The sequence below is a fragment of the Phragmites australis genome, chromosome 2, assembly GCF_958298935.1.
Source record: "Phragmites australis chromosome 2, lpPhrAust1.1, whole genome shotgun sequence".
In the NCBI taxonomy this organism is placed as follows: domain Eukaryota; kingdom Viridiplantae; phylum Streptophyta; class Magnoliopsida; order Poales; family Poaceae; genus Phragmites; species Phragmites australis.
This window is the reverse complement of record NC_084922.1, coordinates 28,582,103-28,599,279: the sequence shown is the minus strand read 5'-3', so window position 1 is coordinate 28,599,279 and position 17,177 is coordinate 28,582,103. Positions and strand designations below refer to the sequence as shown.

At 43.9% G+C, this 17,177-nt stretch overlaps 1 long non-coding RNA gene across 3 annotated transcripts; it reads right to left on the bottom strand.

The window, feature by feature from the left end:
• Positions 1–10,772: 10,772 nt before the first annotated feature.
• Positions 10,773–16,736, bottom strand: LOC133907358 (uncharacterized). 3 transcript variants are annotated; one of them, XR_009907956.1, is made up of 6 exons: positions 16,489–16,736; positions 16,321–16,373; positions 16,149–16,208; positions 15,976–16,040; positions 14,765–14,855; positions 10,773–11,188 (listed from the first exon to the last, which is right to left on the bottom strand). It is a non-coding gene; the product is annotated as an uncharacterized LOC133907358 (long non-coding RNA). The 3 variants fall into 3 exon arrangements; XR_009907957.1 differs by lacking the exon at positions 14,765–14,855 and having other exon boundaries at positions 10,773–11,024; positions 11,130–11,188; positions 16,489–16,725; XR_009907954.1 differs by lacking the exon at positions 14,765–14,855 and having other exon boundaries at positions 16,489–16,673.
• Between the last annotated feature and the right edge of the window lie 441 nt (positions 16,737–17,177).

Here is a 17,177-nt window from a genome sequence, read left to right as displayed (position 1 = left end):
GCATGGGTAGATAAGTTGCATACAATTGGGTCAGATTTGGATCCTTTAGGCTTAAACTATACCTTGATTCATTTGTGATTGACTTGGGTAACCTTTCTACTAGCACAAGATATATTGCCCTTATGCTTAGTTAACCAATCCATTCCCAGGATGACATCTATTCCATTGGAATTCAGAATAACTAGGTTTGCTAGGAATTCTACCCCACTTAAACGGAGTTTAACCTAGGGGCATCCTACATGACATAAAACATTTCCCACAGGGTATTGAATATAGGTTTCTTAAGAGCCATGGTTGGCAACTTATGAAGTGTAGCAAACTTTGAAGAAACAAATGAATGCGAAGCTCCATAATCGAATAAGACTATTTCAAGGGTTGAGTTGACCTGCGCGTCGATGTGGTTTACGCGACCTCATCCATAGTTATGTGGCTGCCCGGCTGACTGATTCCCTCCTCATCTTGCTCCTGCTGTTAGGGCTTTGGGAGCTGAACGTGCTAGAGCATTGTTCTAGATGGCATTGGGGTAGTTCCTCATGTAGTGTTCTGTATGATGGCAGATGAAGCATGCCCTCTGAGTATTTGCTGGAGTTTGGGCGTTGCTCTACTAAGACTATCCTATGTTGGAATTGCAGGGAGCTGATGCTGCTATGCTGGATGTGATCCCAGAGTCTGATATTGCATAGTATGTTGCTATTGGTATTGGGATCTATGTCGATGGTTGAGTTCTGTCCCTTAGGACCTACTACCCTGCTACATCTAGTCAGAGGATTTCCTCTTTCTTTATACCTCTATTGGCACACGAACTTGATCTAGAAGGATGGTTCTATTCATCATGGTATTGAAGTTAGGGTAGATGGCCAGTACAAGCTGGACATACAAGTTACGCTGCAGTCGTTTCTTGAAGCGGTCCTGCTTCTTTTTGTCGGTTGATACATCTTTCAGTGCATAGCGGAAAAGACGGATGAACTTCCGGATGTATTGGTTCACCATCATTGATCCTTGATTCAGGCTACGGAATTTGTTAGCCTTCATTTCCATTATCCCTTCTGATACATACTACTTTTAAAACTCTTCACAGAATTCCTGCAAGTGATGGCATCAACATCCACTAATACTTCGCAGTAGTTCTCCCACCATTATACTACTGATCCGGTATGGTTATGGGATGCTAGATTCACCATGTCTTGACCCTCACGGTTGATGACCTTGAGCTTTCTAGTGATGGCCCTAAGACAATCTTCAGCTTCTCAAGGGTCTTTGGTGCTGTCGAAGGTTGGAGGTTTGATCCTCATGAATTCTGACAACTTGTTCTGAGGCCCGACAACATAACCTCGGTTGTTGGTTCCTGTGTGTGTTATGGCCTCCAGTAGGCAGGTTTGATTGGCCAGTACTATCACCAGAACATTCTCTGGTGGTGGGGATAGTGGGTTCCTTGACTGTTGTAGTGTCTTTGGTGGACTTCTTGACAGGGTTGAGAGTCAGCGACCCTGCCTCTCCCTCTACCTTGGCCCACAGCGGCTCTCCCTTGAGATCCTATTGCATCTCCTATTTTAGATCCACCCTCGGAGGCTACAATGGAGAGGGCCCTCTAGCGTTGTTGTTGAAGGTGAGATGACTACCTGGAAGACTCCATCTGTTCTCTAAGAATAAGAGAGGAAGCAAGGGTAGAGATAAGACCATAAGATTAGGGCAAGCAAGATAGTAGCAAGGAAAATCTTGCCATTCACACAATCAAAGATGCAAACAGAAGCAACACCACACAAGGATACAAGCAACATGTATTAAACAAACCTAGGATTATCTCCAGTATGTCACTAGTACAAAAGTTCTCAAACTAGCAACGATAAAAGTATGCTCATAGAGCATCAGACTACAGGGTTATCTTTAAAAAAAACTACTAAAGAACCTACTCCTACTACTAGCTTACCACGACGTGTTGTCCTTAATTGTCGTCTACAGACCTGTCAGCAGTGTTGTCAGCAGCTGACTCAATAGGTGAGAGGGTCCATGCTGGTGTCGGGGTAGAAGTGGGGTTTGTTGGAGATCCCTTTGACCTTGTTGTCATCATCGTGGTCACTAATGATCTCACGCTCTCTAGGGTCCTCCTCCTTTGAGTCATCGATGGGCATTGCCATGTCTCCATCCTCAATAGGCTCGGTGGGCACTAAACCTCCTCGGGCTGCTGGGACTTGTGAGGGGTCAATCCTGCCATCTGCTATGGCTGTTGCAATATGCGCGGGTAGGAGAGGAACGCCTTATATGACGATGTGGCGAGTCTGTCTCGCAGGTAACTGAAAGGTGCTCTTTCTAGTAGTCCGTCTGACTCAAGAATCATTCAGGGTATTCTGCCTATTGAAATCCCTAAGATGCGCATGTACAACTCTCTGTCATCCTCAGTAGTTTCTCACTGTGGTATCCTCAACAGATACATCTTGGACTTGGACATGGTCTAGCATCACATGGAGAGCTCTCTCTCGTGTCTCTGACTCCTCTGCCCTTTGATGACTAGCCTGGAACAGCTGGTAGCTGACGTCGTGCATGTGCTCCAAGGCGTGGAAGTATTGTGCCGTGATGGCTGTGGTGGTGTCATCCTCATGCATCCTCCATGGTGGTTAGGCGTGCGCACCAAGCAGCGATAGCTGAAAATTGCCTCATAGGAATGCATGCCACCTCTTTAATATATCTCCTGCACAGGTACTGCAGTGCCTCATAGGCCGCCAACTGGTACGTGTCAGGGTACTGTACTCTAGTGGTGTTGACGTGCCACGGCCGCCAACTAGGGTGTCTCGGGCGGTCGAAGATTTGCAGAAGAACCTGGCACTTCTAGGAACCATTCTCGTCATACTCACGCCCAATGTACTCTGGGCGCTGGTTGTACCCCAAGCGGCAAAAGGCTTCCCACAACAGCTTGGGAAAGTCCTTCACTTGTAGACAACGAACTATGTCCCAGTCCTCGTCTTCTACTAGGGACTAAGGGACAGCTAAGAACAAGCATAACAAGTTTTCAAAAGTAGCAATATTGAAGGTAAGTACAGAAGGAGTTTTCACGACTTAGTTTTTTAGAAAATAGGCAGACACGAGCAAGTCTATCATAAGGTCATGTTCTATAGCCAAGCATGCCTCTGATACCACTCCTAAAAGACCCCAAGTACCCGAGATCTCTTATGCCTCTTGTGTCAGTCCCTGGATCAAGTAGCTCATACACACAGTATAACAATTGTGGCATCACATTCAAACTTTGCACATAAGATATTAAGGTTCACAGTAAAAAAGGTTTACAAACCATGCGGTATGTTATAAACTTAGCCTAACAGCCAACAAAAGTAGAGCGGAAAAAACTACCCAAGACATAGGTAGCTAGGGAGTGAACACGACTTCTAACTCTACTCTTCATCCGCGCCTCCATCCTTGATGTAGTCGACAGTGGTTTTCTCATCTGAATGATGGAAAGAGTGGGTACGAAAGGTACTCAGCAAGCCATATACTACTTCAAATAGTTGATAGATGCATAAAGGGTATTTCAAGGATAAGGCTTTACGGTTTAGTTTTAAGCGTAAAGTAGTTTTATGTAGCCATTCAGTTGTATTCTCTACTGATAGCTTTAAAACAATTTGAAGAAGTTCAAAACTAGGTAACAAGTCATATCTAGGGGGTTTTTAGTCCTAGGAGTGGCTACACCTCGCTTCACAGTCCCTAGCATCACATCTGGTGTATCTCTAGTACCACACAGCTTCAGGCGGATTGAGAAAGCAACATCATCACACGGACATCTAGTTCATACACTCACTCATCCAGACACACGCACCCAAAATCTAGTAAAAAAGGTTCTACCTTCACATATCCATGACTGTAGACATGACTATTCGAATAGATTCACACTCTGCAGAGGTTGTACACTGTACCCACATGATATGAACAGCCTCCAACCATTACAAGAAGAGGAGCAAATCATATCGAGACACTTCAATCACCTTTCCTGCTGGGCTTTTCTACGAGATACCCTAAGTACCAGAGGCCTCGTACTGAATGTCAGCCCCCATTTTAAGCCGTTGGCCGATTTTGAAACATTCAAATAGAGGGACAGATGGTCACTTGACCCCTCGCTGCTCCCTAGCTTCCTACTATGATGCCCAACCCAATTCGGTGAAAGAAAGTCAAGTCAAGTCAAGTCCATTCAGAACGCATGGTTGCATTTGGGTGGCTTAAGCATGGTGGCGAAATGACATGGTCCTTAAGCGACACCTCTTGGAAAACGTATTCAATCCTAAGCATGCAAGATATTAAGGAGTCGTCCAACGTTAATATAGATAATGTTAGGTAAATCCTACGGTTATATGTATTCTGATGATAACAATTAAGATATGGCAATTGTTTGATAGGATTAACTAGTATAAGCAGTTGAAAAGCACAATACATAGTACATACGATAATAAGTTTTGTCTTTAGTTGACCATGTAGATTATTTAAAAATATAGGTTCAATATGATCAAGGAGATATGACTTGTCTTCTCTAATGTTTTCTTCAAAGTCTTGGTTGTAGTTAGGATCCTCCTCGCTCTTAATGGTTCCTACATAACACTCATAAAACTCCGATGATTCTGCAAATGCAACTATGATTAATAACGAACTATAATGGAGAAGAATCGCCAGAGTATTGAGTAAGGGAGCGTCCTGACTAACAGGTCCCATGAGGGGTATAATGACTGATGGGGGATATTTCCTGAACCCTGGCCCATCGCGCGACCAGGACAAGGCTCGCTCGACTAGTGCGAGGTTTGCGCAACCAGCCTCCTTGCGATATATTGTGGTCCCATGACCAGCCCTTGCTGGTCACGGGACGTCCATACCTAACCTGTCTAATCATATGTATTAATTTCTACTCAAGTGTTTTCCTTCCCGAGGCACCTCCCTCAGCGAACAAAGTCATGGCACCGTGCGACGTCCCGTGGCATTCAGTGCTACGGAGTAGGGTTTTGCGGCATAACCTAGCACCATGCGACAAATGGGACAGTGCCTGCAGAACAGCCAGGCAAGTGAATGAGTTTGCAGGCAGGCTCATGGAAGGCTAGGACGGAATGGCTTGGCAGATAAGCTTGCGGCTCATGGAGAGGGGACAAGCAGGGCTACCGAGGTAAAGTAAAAGTGGAGGCGTCCAAGAGGATGGATGGGCCCTACAATACCACCAGCATAACATGTAGCGCGCACGCTCCACATGGTGATGGCCTAAGAAAGGAATATCTACCTAGGTATGGGTCTACTGAAAGGGGCCCACTTGTATGTTCTCTTTCTCTTGTATATAAAGTAGGAGAAACTTATCTGTAACCAGTTCAAAAACACTCATAAAAAATACACAGAATATAGGGCTATTATCTTTTAAGAGGCCTAAACCTGGATAACCCCTGGTGTTCTTGAATTTATCACACTGTAAGCGTCATTCATGCGCCCATCAACTGATACACCACAGAATCATTATCTGGGATTAACCCACGATATTTGGCACGATAGGTAGGGGGCGTGTTTTTGCATTTTGGTAAGTGTTGGAAATTAGATTGGGCTACCCATGGCCAGATCCACGACAACCACTGAATCTCATTCCGAGGATCCCGATCACCGTGAGGTATTCATCATGGGATATGACCCAGATGAGTCCAGTGTGCTCCAGATATGGGACACCGAATTAGAGTCTGAAGGCTCCAAGAATTAACGGGAAGTTTTCATGACAGTTCAAGCAACAGGGGGCAGTGAAGGCTCCCGTGTTTCGAGTGTCGGTGATGATCCCCAGGCCACGCGGCCAAGGGGAACCAGAATGACACTAGGAAAGATCCCTAAATAGGTAAGAGGGTACCCTAAAACTAATCAGGTGTGTGGCCTTTATTGTGCAACATCATCTCGAGGATAGGAAAAAGGGTCTTCCGCTCTTCAAGTTTCTAATGAAAGAACGACCACTTCTGGCGGATACAAGAACGGGGTCAGCCTTCCAAGATCACAAAAGGTGACCCTTTTCTCCTCTTGTACTGACCACTCCCCGACTAGACGAGGAGTTGTTATCCTATTTTGCAACTGCCCCACCAGAGATGAACATACACAGGACCACACATGTCGATAGGCCATTCACATTGAATGGACTGGGGGCTGGAGCCATCTCGACCTCACAAGCCAGCGACATCTTCAAGTACACATTTCAATTAAATTTTCAGGCTACCAAACAACGTTGCGGAGTATGAGGGCCTCTTATCTGGAATACGAGCAACATCCTCACGAGGGGTAAAATGCCCACTAGTGGTGGCCAAGTGGACCACTCGAGCCGGCTATGGCACAGCCCGAACAGCCTGGCTACTGTAACAGGTCGTGTTGTGCCGGCTCGCGTGCCTCCACTCGGTCCACGGCATGGCCCATCGGCCATCGTGCCATGCTGGATCGTCCTGGGCACAATTGTGGCCCGGCGGCATGGTCGGCCCAGCGGGCATGATTGGCACAGTAGTCACAGTGCCATGGGCAGCCCTTCTGCACAACCGGCTGATAAAATAAAAAATAGCTACAAAATTAAAAAATATATAGAAAATAGATAAAAATGGGATAAAAAAATATAAAAATAGACATGTCACTTTCAAAAAATAAAGAAATAAAAAATAATAGGGACACATAATTAATTCCAAAATTAAGCTTTATTGGTAGGTTGTATCATTAAAAACCTTTCTAGCAAAGGAAAAAAGAGTACAACCTAACTCAAAAAATTGAAAATTACACGTTCTCATCAACATCTAGATACAAATTTTTGAATGAAGCTTCAAGCTCAGTGTTCTCTGTAGTGTGTTGCATTCGTATTTCAGCTTGTTCCCAGTCTTTTACTATGGTGAGTATTTTCACCATCTCACTTGGCAGACTTGTTCTTCTCTCTTCGATTATCCTTCTAGTAAGACTTAAGGCTACCTCAGAATAAACTGTAGATACGGGAATCGTTAACAAATCTCATGCTAATAGTGATTGGATAATTCGTCTTGTGCTCATTCCACCATTGTAGTATGTTGAAGTTTTCTTGTTCATAGTTGATAACGTCGTTGTTGATGAAGGTAGTTAGCTCCCCTCTGGATATTGGAATTCCGGCACTCATAGACGATCATGACGAAGAGTCTGAACTTCTTGATGAAGAACCTCCACCAAATATTTTCCCCACGTTGTCGTCTTCTTACTTGTTGTCGGTGCTAATGGAGGTCGTTGCAGGTGAACTCTGCCATACTTTGAAGGGTAGCGAAAGGATTCATGGGCAGCTTTGGCTTTACAATTTATAGGGATGGAGCGATATCCCAACCATCGCACGGAGGCCAGTTGTCTCATTATTCGAAAGGCCGCGCTTGGGGAACTGAAATTCGCTCAGGTCCGGCAAAAATCAATGTATCTCTCTCCCATGATGTCTCTCTCTCTCTCTCTCTCTCTCTCTCTCTCTCTCTCTCTCTCTCTCTCTCTCTCTCTCGCTCTCTCGCTCTCTCCCTCTCTGGGAGTTTAAAACCTCCCCTCATGATGCGGTTTTATGGGCCCACCACGAAAGAGGAATGCGTTGATGGCCACTCCCAGGGTGAACTCGTGTTCACATTGAGCCCAGGCAGTATGACCAGGTCCACCCGCAATGACGCGACAAACCGCTCAGACCACCACATCCGTGAGCGAGCTTGGGGGCTACTATCGAAGTATTGAGTAAGGGGGTGTCCTAGCTAATGGGTCCCGTGAGGGATATGGCAACTTGCGGGGGATATTTCCTACACCTTGGTGCATTACATGACCAGTTCAAGGCTCACTCGACTAGCACGAGGCTTGCACGACCAATCTCCTTCTGATATATTGTAATCTCGCTATCAGCCCTTGTTGGTCATGGGATGTCCATACCTAACATGTCTAATCGCATTTATTGATTTCTACTCAAGTGTTTTCCTTCCTGAGGCACCTCCTTTATCGAACAAAGTCATGGCCAGCGCAGATAGGCAGTGCCTCGTCCTATCGTATTAAATGCTACAGAGTGGGGTTATGTGGACTGACTTGGTGCCATGCGACAGATGGGACAGGGTTTGTAGAACAACCAAGCAACTGGATGAGTTCGCAAGTGGGCTCACAGAAGGCTAGGATGAAACAATTTGGTAGATAAGCTTGCGACTCATGGTGAGAGGACAGGCTAGCTACCGAGGTAAAGTAAAAGTGAAGGCTTCCAAGAAGATGGGATGAGCCTCGTAGTACCACCGGCACAAGGTGTAGTGCACACGCTCCACATGGTGATGGCCTGAGAAAAGAATATCTAACTAGGTATGAGTCTACTAAAAGGGGCCCATTTGTAAGTTCTTTTTCTCTTGTATATAAAGGAGGAAGAACTCGTCTGTAACCATTTAAAAAACAATCGTAACAAAATACACAGGACGTAGAGCTCTTATCCTTCAGGAGGCTTGAACCTGGATAACCCCTGATGTTTTTCAGTTCATCACACTATAAGCATCGTTCACGCGCCCATCGATGGGTACACCCCAGAATTATTATCTGGGATTAACCCACGACAAGAATCAAATAATACCAAATGGAAAGCCAAAAGATCCCTAATGGATATCACACTATGATATATAGGTAGATCTCGAATTTACATGAATTTCAGTGAAAGAATCTTCAAAACCGAAGCCAAAATGGAGAAGTTATGACTCTCTAAAGATTTAACCTAAAATTAAATTGGGAAAGTATGAAAGTGTACTATTCATACATGGGACCACATGAACAGTAACCTTGGCCCACATGAAATGTGGCCCGATTGGGGCTGAAATTATCTTGGGCTTAGGCCGCGTAGTACTCGACTACACAGTACTCGGCCCACTCGATCAAGCCAGCTGGTTTTAGTGGCTGCTGAGCTGGGTCAGCCCACTAGGGCGTAGCGTTTGGGTGGATGGTCCGACCTGGCAGGCCGGTCAGCTACTGGGCTGAGCCACGGGCCGACATGGCAAGACCGCCTAGCCGTGGTGCGCGAGCAGTGGCCCGTCAATGCGCGTGAGCGCGGGGCGTGCAGCAGAGCTGGGTAGTGAAGGGGGATCAAGCCGACGACAAGTTATGGTGGTGGAGCCGCACCAGCTCACTCGCTGAATTCGCGCTTCGGCCAGGGGTTCTCTAAGAGGAGTCTCATCGACGGTGAGCCAGGACTGGGGCAGTGACAAATGGTGGCCGGAGTTGATGGTGGTGGCACTAGAAATTTGGGCATCACCTCCCCTAATCTACCACAATCTTCATGCAAGAAAAAGGAGCCTAGCACTCCTCAGCTTCACGACACGATGGCTGGGTCACACACGATGGGTATGCGCACGCTGGCGGCGAGAAATCAATGTGGCGGTGGAAGGCACTCATGCTACTGCACGTGAAGGGAAGCACGGGGGCGACAACGTGCTAGCTAAGGCAGTTGTGCGAGGGGACAGGAAGCTCACCGAGCTCGGGACTGGTGAGATGTTGGACATCGGACGACGGTGCGTCGATGCAGCGGTGGTGGAGCTGCTTAGCTTCTGGTGCAGGCATGCCCCTGTTAGGCTCTTGATGGATGGACGGCGGCACAGGGATGGCGACGACTTCCTGGTGCTCCTCGACAGCTCGCAGAGATAGAATGGCAACAGCGGAGCTACGGTGGAGAGCAATGGCACGACGGTGGTGAAATGGAGAAAAGGAGAAAGAGAGAGAGACCGGTGGCTCTATTTACAGGGGGTGGGTGACCATAGAGGCAGCGCACATGTCGTGCTATCCATGATGAATAGGATGGTGTCGTGGCGATATTTCCTTGTGGCATGGTAGCACTGCACCGGCCACACGCGCGGGTCGGGTGAGAAGGTCGCGGGGTGTCATGTGCTCAGGCAGTGCACGTGAGAGAGCAGAGGGAGGGAGAGAGAGCGAGAACGCGAAGGGACAAGCGAGGTGGTGAGGAAGACGGTGGTTGTCACGGTGTCACGGGACAGCACGGCACGGCATCATGCTCGAGGAGGAAGGCGATGACAGGAGACCACAGGATGGGCGACCCGTGTACAGCCGACCTCACTCGCATGCTGGTGAGCCGACGAGCGCGCGGGCATTGGGCCAGACAGGCGTGCTAGTGGACCGAGCGCAGCAAAAGCGAAGTCGGGCCGGCTGGCAGAGCTGCTGGGCCTCGCAAGATAAAAGAGGGAAGAGACGGCCCGAGAGGGACAAAAGGAAAAAAGAGAAAGAGAAAAAATTTTGGTATAGATTCAAATGAGTTATTTGAATTTTGATTTGACTTTGGTCTTGGTATAAATTCAAATGGGGTTATTTGAATTTATGAAATGGAAGTAAAGCTCTAAGATTTGGAAGGTGATTCAAATAAAGAGATTTGAATTCAATTTGAATTTGAGCTGAATAGAATCTAAGAATATATTTGAAATTGAGACATTTAATTTCAAATCTCCACTCAAAGAACATAAAAACTATAAACCATGCATATAAACTAATTCAATGCAGAGATTAATTTTGAAATAATTTTAGTGCACTTTGGAATACTTAGCCAAAATAATACATCTAAATATGTATATATACATATAAGTATATACATGTATTTAAATGTATATTTCCTTGATTTTAGTTGGTTTAACTAACTATAAATCTTTTAATTTGGAGTGAATTTTGCCATTGATCAACATGCTAAACTCAGGATGTTAAAAAAGTCATATTGAAGAATGCAAAATATACAAACAAATGATGAACATGTAGACTCACATTCAGAGTGCAAATTGGTGCCAATTGTGGAGTGGATAAAAAAATGAAACCGCGGTTTGATTGCAGGTATTGTGTTTATGTGTAACAAATCACAACACATCAGCACGTGAATTCAAACATACTAATTCTTAGTTGCACTTATGTCTACAACATTATGTTGACTAAGCAACAAATCATTGATAATTTGAAGTCAAATGTTCTCAATATCATCTTGAGAGGACTCATCCACTAGCTTAGCATTGACACTCCACATGTCCGTGTACTTGATCACGAAGATACCACAATCAACACTATATAAACAAAATTATGAGAATAAAGAGGTGATAGAAACATAGCAATGGCCACCGTTCGATAAACTTGTGCATTGTTTTATTCAGGAGAAACCAATCTTGAACCTTTGAAAAGGCATCTCAGCACTGACAATATCACCCTCCGCATGTCTAATACGTGGCACCTACATTCAAAAATTATTAACTTTATAAGATATAAACAAACATATATAGCTGTAAAACAGAGACACAAATAGAGAGTATGTCAGCATGTGTAACAGTGTTAGGTGAGAGGTTTCAGTGCACCCCACGATCAAAAATTCGATTTTGTACAACATACGTGACCGTATTTACTGAAATGGACAACTATTTTTCGTATTTACAATTTTAGCACATGTATTCGGCACACGGTGTGCCGAAAACGATTTTTCGGTACACGGTGTACCGAAAAAGGCATTTTCGGCACACCGTGTGCCGAATACGCTGTATTCAGCACACGGTGTGCCGAAAATGATTGTATTCGGCACACCGTGTGCCGAATACAACCAAAAAGCGTATTCGGCACACGGTGTGCCGAATACAATTGGTATTCGGCACACCGTGTGCCGAAATACCTTTTTTCGTACTCCTCCCATTACGTGATTTGACTGTGTAATTTATGTAACAAAATTAAAAATTTGCTAATCTAAAATATTGAGATTTCCCTGCAACTTTTTTGGTCTGCACCAAAGCACGATTCGCTGGTTATTTAACAAACAATAAACATGTATGAAATGTCGAAAATGATATATACAAATACTTAATAAGTTACTGATAAATAAGTTATGTGTCATAATTAGTTAAAAAAGATTATGTAAACTAAATATAATTACTTGAACACTGAAGTGTATGGCATAGTACAAATGAGTACATAATATAGTGTATGGCATAGTACAAATGGCTCTTTAACAATGCCTACGCCGCAAGAAATCCTCAGGAGTGTAAGCGTCTGGCGGGTGTGTGGCCCTCATCCCAGCCGCCTGAGCTGGCCCCTGCCATGTGTGCCCTTGGTCCTCATCTTCGTCTTCATGATGTGTTCCAACTCCGCTGAATGTGTATCCAGAACCGCTAACTCGGCCCTGCATATACCACGCTGTAGGATCGTCATGCGGGAGTGTGACCGCCGGTAGTACGTGCTCGGTGGGAGTCCGAAATGATGAAGTCACAGCTTCCTGGTACCAGTGTGAACCCCCTGGTGCATCGGGATATTGGGGGTATTGGCCGCTCAGTAGCTCCGTGAAGCTGCTCGATTGCAATGCACCAGCCCAGTCAAAATCTTGAGTGCCACTCCAGGTGGGCGTCTGGTGTGTGCAGTCAATGACATCCTCGTTGTGAGTTGATAATCCTGGTGGAGTTGTCTGCGTAGCTTGAGTAGGTTGTGTGAAAGGAGGGGGATGGGAACCCAGTATGCACTCCTCAGGAGCGGGAGCTTCAGGTATCACCTCCTCGGCTCCAGCAGAAGAACGTGTCCCATGATGTGCCGCAGACGAAGGGGCCTCCCGTGAATGTGCCTCATGAGCACTGGATGAGCGCCTGCTGTGGGAGGCACGGGATGGGTCCATGGCGGGTACGTCGTCCATCAACAGCATCTGCTGCATCCATGTCACCCTGAAGCCTCGTGGCTCTAGGCCTTCCAGGATCCGTGCGTCTGGCCCTGGGATAAGGTACCCACTTAGGCCCCTCGATTGCTTTGTAGCTGGATCCGATGTTAAATGAACGCATCTTTGGAAGCCATGTGCTCCTCAGTGCATCGATCGTGAAATAGGGTGATACGTATTGTGATCCGTCGTTCCCGCCCATGTCCCTGCAAGCGGCCAAGATATGGGAGCACGGGATATGATGTAGCTTTGGCTTATTGCATGTGCACTTCACCTCGTGAGGACCAATTTGACATTGTTGCACAGTGTCACCCGCACTGTATCCAGAAGTGTACCGACGACGACACATGACCTCAAATTCATTATTGGTCCGGTCGTAGATCCTAGTCCGATGAAAGTGTGCCTTACTCCTCCTTCTGGATAGGATTTCCTCCACCTTAGGTGCGAACCGCGTGCTGCACTCCATTGCAGCTATACCACGGTCTCGAAAGTAGTCAGCCGTCCTATAGAATGTGAGCTCAATTATGGCACACAATGGGAGGCCGCGTACACCCTTTAGGACATTGTTGAATGCCTCAGCTATGTTCGTTGTCATAATCGTATACCTATTAGAAGATACAACAATTTTAGATACAATTTTTTGCGTAACCAAAAGGAAATTACGATCTTTAAAACGCTATGTTCTCACCTGGAACCGTGAGTATCATGGAATAGGGCCCAACGCTCCGCCGGCTTTCCCGCTATCCAACTTAATATTACTTATCCAATGTATTCGAGCAGAATAAATACTATATTTGCTCTAATTACATTTTTTATTCTAAGTATTACAGTTAATGTTACACTATAGTTGCTTCTGTTGCGAGATAATAGAATATACAAATAGTATACCTACTCTATTTTACCAACTTAATATCGTTTATCTAAATGATTTGAACGATCTACTTGCTCTAATTACATTTTGTAATCTAAATATTACGATTAATATTACACTATAGTTGCTTTTGTTGTGCGATCATAAAATATGCAAATATTGTACCTACTCTGTTTTTCCAACTTAATATTACTTATCCAGTGTATTCGAGCAGAATAAATACTATATTTGCTCTAATTACATTTTTTATTCTAAGTATTACAGTTAATGTTACACTATAGTTGCTTCTGTTACGAGATAATAGAATATACAAATAGTATACCTACTCTACTTTACCAACTTAATATCGTTTATCCAATTTATTCGAGCTGTCCACTTGCGCTAATTACATTTTCTAATCTAAATATTACGATTACTATTACACTATAGTACCATCTATTATTACAAGATCATAGAATATGCAAATCTTACACCTACTCTATTTTAGCAACTTAATATCTACATGCTATAACTATATTTTCTAATCTAAATATAAGTACATACATAATCTATGATTCAATTAAATATAAGTACTTACTACTAAGGAAGGCTGTCCTGCTGCACCGCAGCTCTTCGGGCTCGACTGCTCACACTAATTTGTTGCTCTGCTCTTCTCTCCTCTCTGCTCTCCTCTCCCTGCTCTCCTCCTTGCTCTTCTCTGCTCGCTGATGCCTTCTTGCTCTTCTCTGCTCGCTGATGCCTCCTCCATTTAAAGCCTCACCGAGGAGACAACAACACATGGGTGAGCATGGGTGAGCACATGCGCCATGCAAATTGGCTGCAGCCGGCCAAAAAACGTGGGCACAAAAGGACAAAAGCAAAAAGAAAATAAAAGAGAAAAGTAAAAAGAACGACGTGACTTGACGTGACAAAAGGGTATTTCGGCACACGGTGTGCCGAATACCAACTGTATTCGGCACACCGTGTGCCGAATACGCTTTTTGGTTGTATTCGGCACACGGTGTGCCGAATACAGTCATTTTCGGCACACCGTGTGCCGAATACAGCGTATTCGGCACACGGTGTGCCGAAAATGCCTTTTTCGGTACACCGTGTACCGAAAAATCGTTTTCGGCACACCGTATGCCGAATACATGTGCTAAAATTGTAAATACGAAAAATAGTTGTCTATTTCAGCAAATACGGTCACGTATGTTGTACAAAATCGAATTTTTGCCCACGATCACATTAAGACGGTGCATGGAAGATGGGACCTTTTCCAATTTGGAAAATTGACATATATTGCTATTAAGCGGGGGCTTCTAATCTCCGTGCGCCCGTGAGGAACCCACCTTCTGGCAAGTCCTAACAGCAAGAGACAAATATATGTAGATAGAGAAAGGATGAGAGAGATATAGACAATATATGTATACATTGAGACAGAGACAAATAGAAAGGGAGAAAGGGAGAGACAAAGAAAGAAATAGAGAAAAATAGGAAGTAAGAGAGGCATATAAAGGGAGAAATAACTAGGTATAACTTATAAAAAGATAGTGAGAGTACTATGACAAACATACCGATGGAATAGAGAGAGACAAAGAGAAGCAAAGGGAGAGAGAGAGAGATAGAAAGAGAGAGACAGAGACAAATAAATAACTAGATATAACTTATAAAGATATATTATATCACATATAAAGATAAATATGTATAGTTAAACTGAACAAAATGATAGAGAGAGATGTAAAAAATGAGAGAGAGACAGTATGAGAAAGAGACAGGAAAAGAGGGAGAAATAAAGTGAATAACGGAGAGAGAGAGAGAGAGAGAGCGGCAGAGACATATAGTACTATAACAAAAACAAAAAAAGAGAGACAGAGAGAAATATATAGAGAGAGACACACACAGAAATAGACACAAAGATAGAGAAAGGATGAGAGAGAGGGGTAAAGAGAGATAGAAAATTAGAGAGAACCAGATACACTACACCTTACTGCGATCGCACCAAGGACAATAGTCAATAGACTATAGATTACACAGACAAAATTTATACGGCATACCCATCAAACAACTACCTGCACAATTAAGCGACTACATATCTGGGATTTATGTAAGGCTATTCAATATTACTATATGTAAGCAACTCTTTTTTAAACCCTTATGATGACCATCCTTTTCATTTGGTTCTCTCAGTCAAAACACATGCATGACTACTCAAACTAAAGCAAGGCATATTGAACAACTACCTACTTAGTATAAAAAATATTAGAATCTACACTTTATTCTTCCTAAAACCCCCATCCAATTACACTTTTATCCTGCCCCAAAATGAAATATTGGTACTACAAGCATAGATTGAACTCATCACACAATCATTCTAAAAGCCAAGACATCCTATCCCATCAGAATGTTAAAATTGGTCTTGATTCAGTCAAAACAATGTGGCCTACGAAATAGAAGTACACGCTGTATTGTAACCACAACCCACCAATTTGAAATAGACCTTGCAAGCTCGGTTCCTCTGCCTGGCTCCGGGATCCAACATGTCCAAACCTTCACAACAACACAATAGAAAATTGCAGCCATGGAATAAACAAAAAAGTGCAAAAAATCAAATACACATAGAAAATAAATATCAAACAAAAAAGGGTTTGAAATAACCTGAATGGAGATAAAAAGCCCCCACTTGGATATGTATCACCAGACTTCGATCTCCCCCTTCTTCAGAAGAATCAAATAACCAGCAATTGCAAAACCCGCAAAGAAATTGATGAATCACTTGCCTGAATCGATACACCTAGAAACAAATAACCAAAAAAGTGTTCGAACTCACCTGAATGAAGAAACCTAGTGTGGATCTATATCCTCAGACCTCGAGTTCTCTTGCTTCAGATGAATCAAAACCCCATAATGAGGGAAACCCAAGGACAAAAAGGGATAAATCACTCAATAAATCAATAGATATAGTACTAATCCCACAAACAAAACACAGCAAACTCACCTTCGGATGTTGGCTATGAGATAGATCATAGTGTAAATGAGTGGAGATGGGGAAGAACTGGGTCGTCTTTGCGTATCTTTTTGTGAGGCAGGGGGAGGATTCAAGCATCTGTGAAGATAAAGAGGAGAGAGAGAGAGAGAGAGAGAGGTGCCCATTAAGAGAGAGAGAGAAGAGAGAGGGAGTGTGATAGTTTGAGAGAGAGGGGAGTGGGCGTAGGTCTCCTCTCTCTAATGGGTTGCGGGCCTAAAAAATCCCAAATCTGAAAACAACGCAATAGCTCAAAATCAGATTTGCACACTCCTCAAGATAAATCCAATGGTCAAATATTAGACAGATTTTTGCTAATAAATCTGATGACAGATAAATAGCAAAACTCTACAAATAAATATGCGTAGGGATATAGGAGTATAAAAGTGTGGGCCGTGTACTCTCCCTGGTCCCAAATATAAATCTATATAAAAGCATCTTTCTTCCAGATACACTTAAATATAAATCAATAACTCCAATACATTTTTTCTTCATTATTCCATTTATGCCTTTATTTAAATGTATCTTAATCAATACAGTAAATTTGTCACCCATATAGGCAATAATGTCATTGTTATCCCTCGTCTTAATTCTTGTGTCCAAGTCTAAGACTCTGTTTGGCAGAGCTCCAGCTACGATATCCATGTAGGATTCAAAGTTTT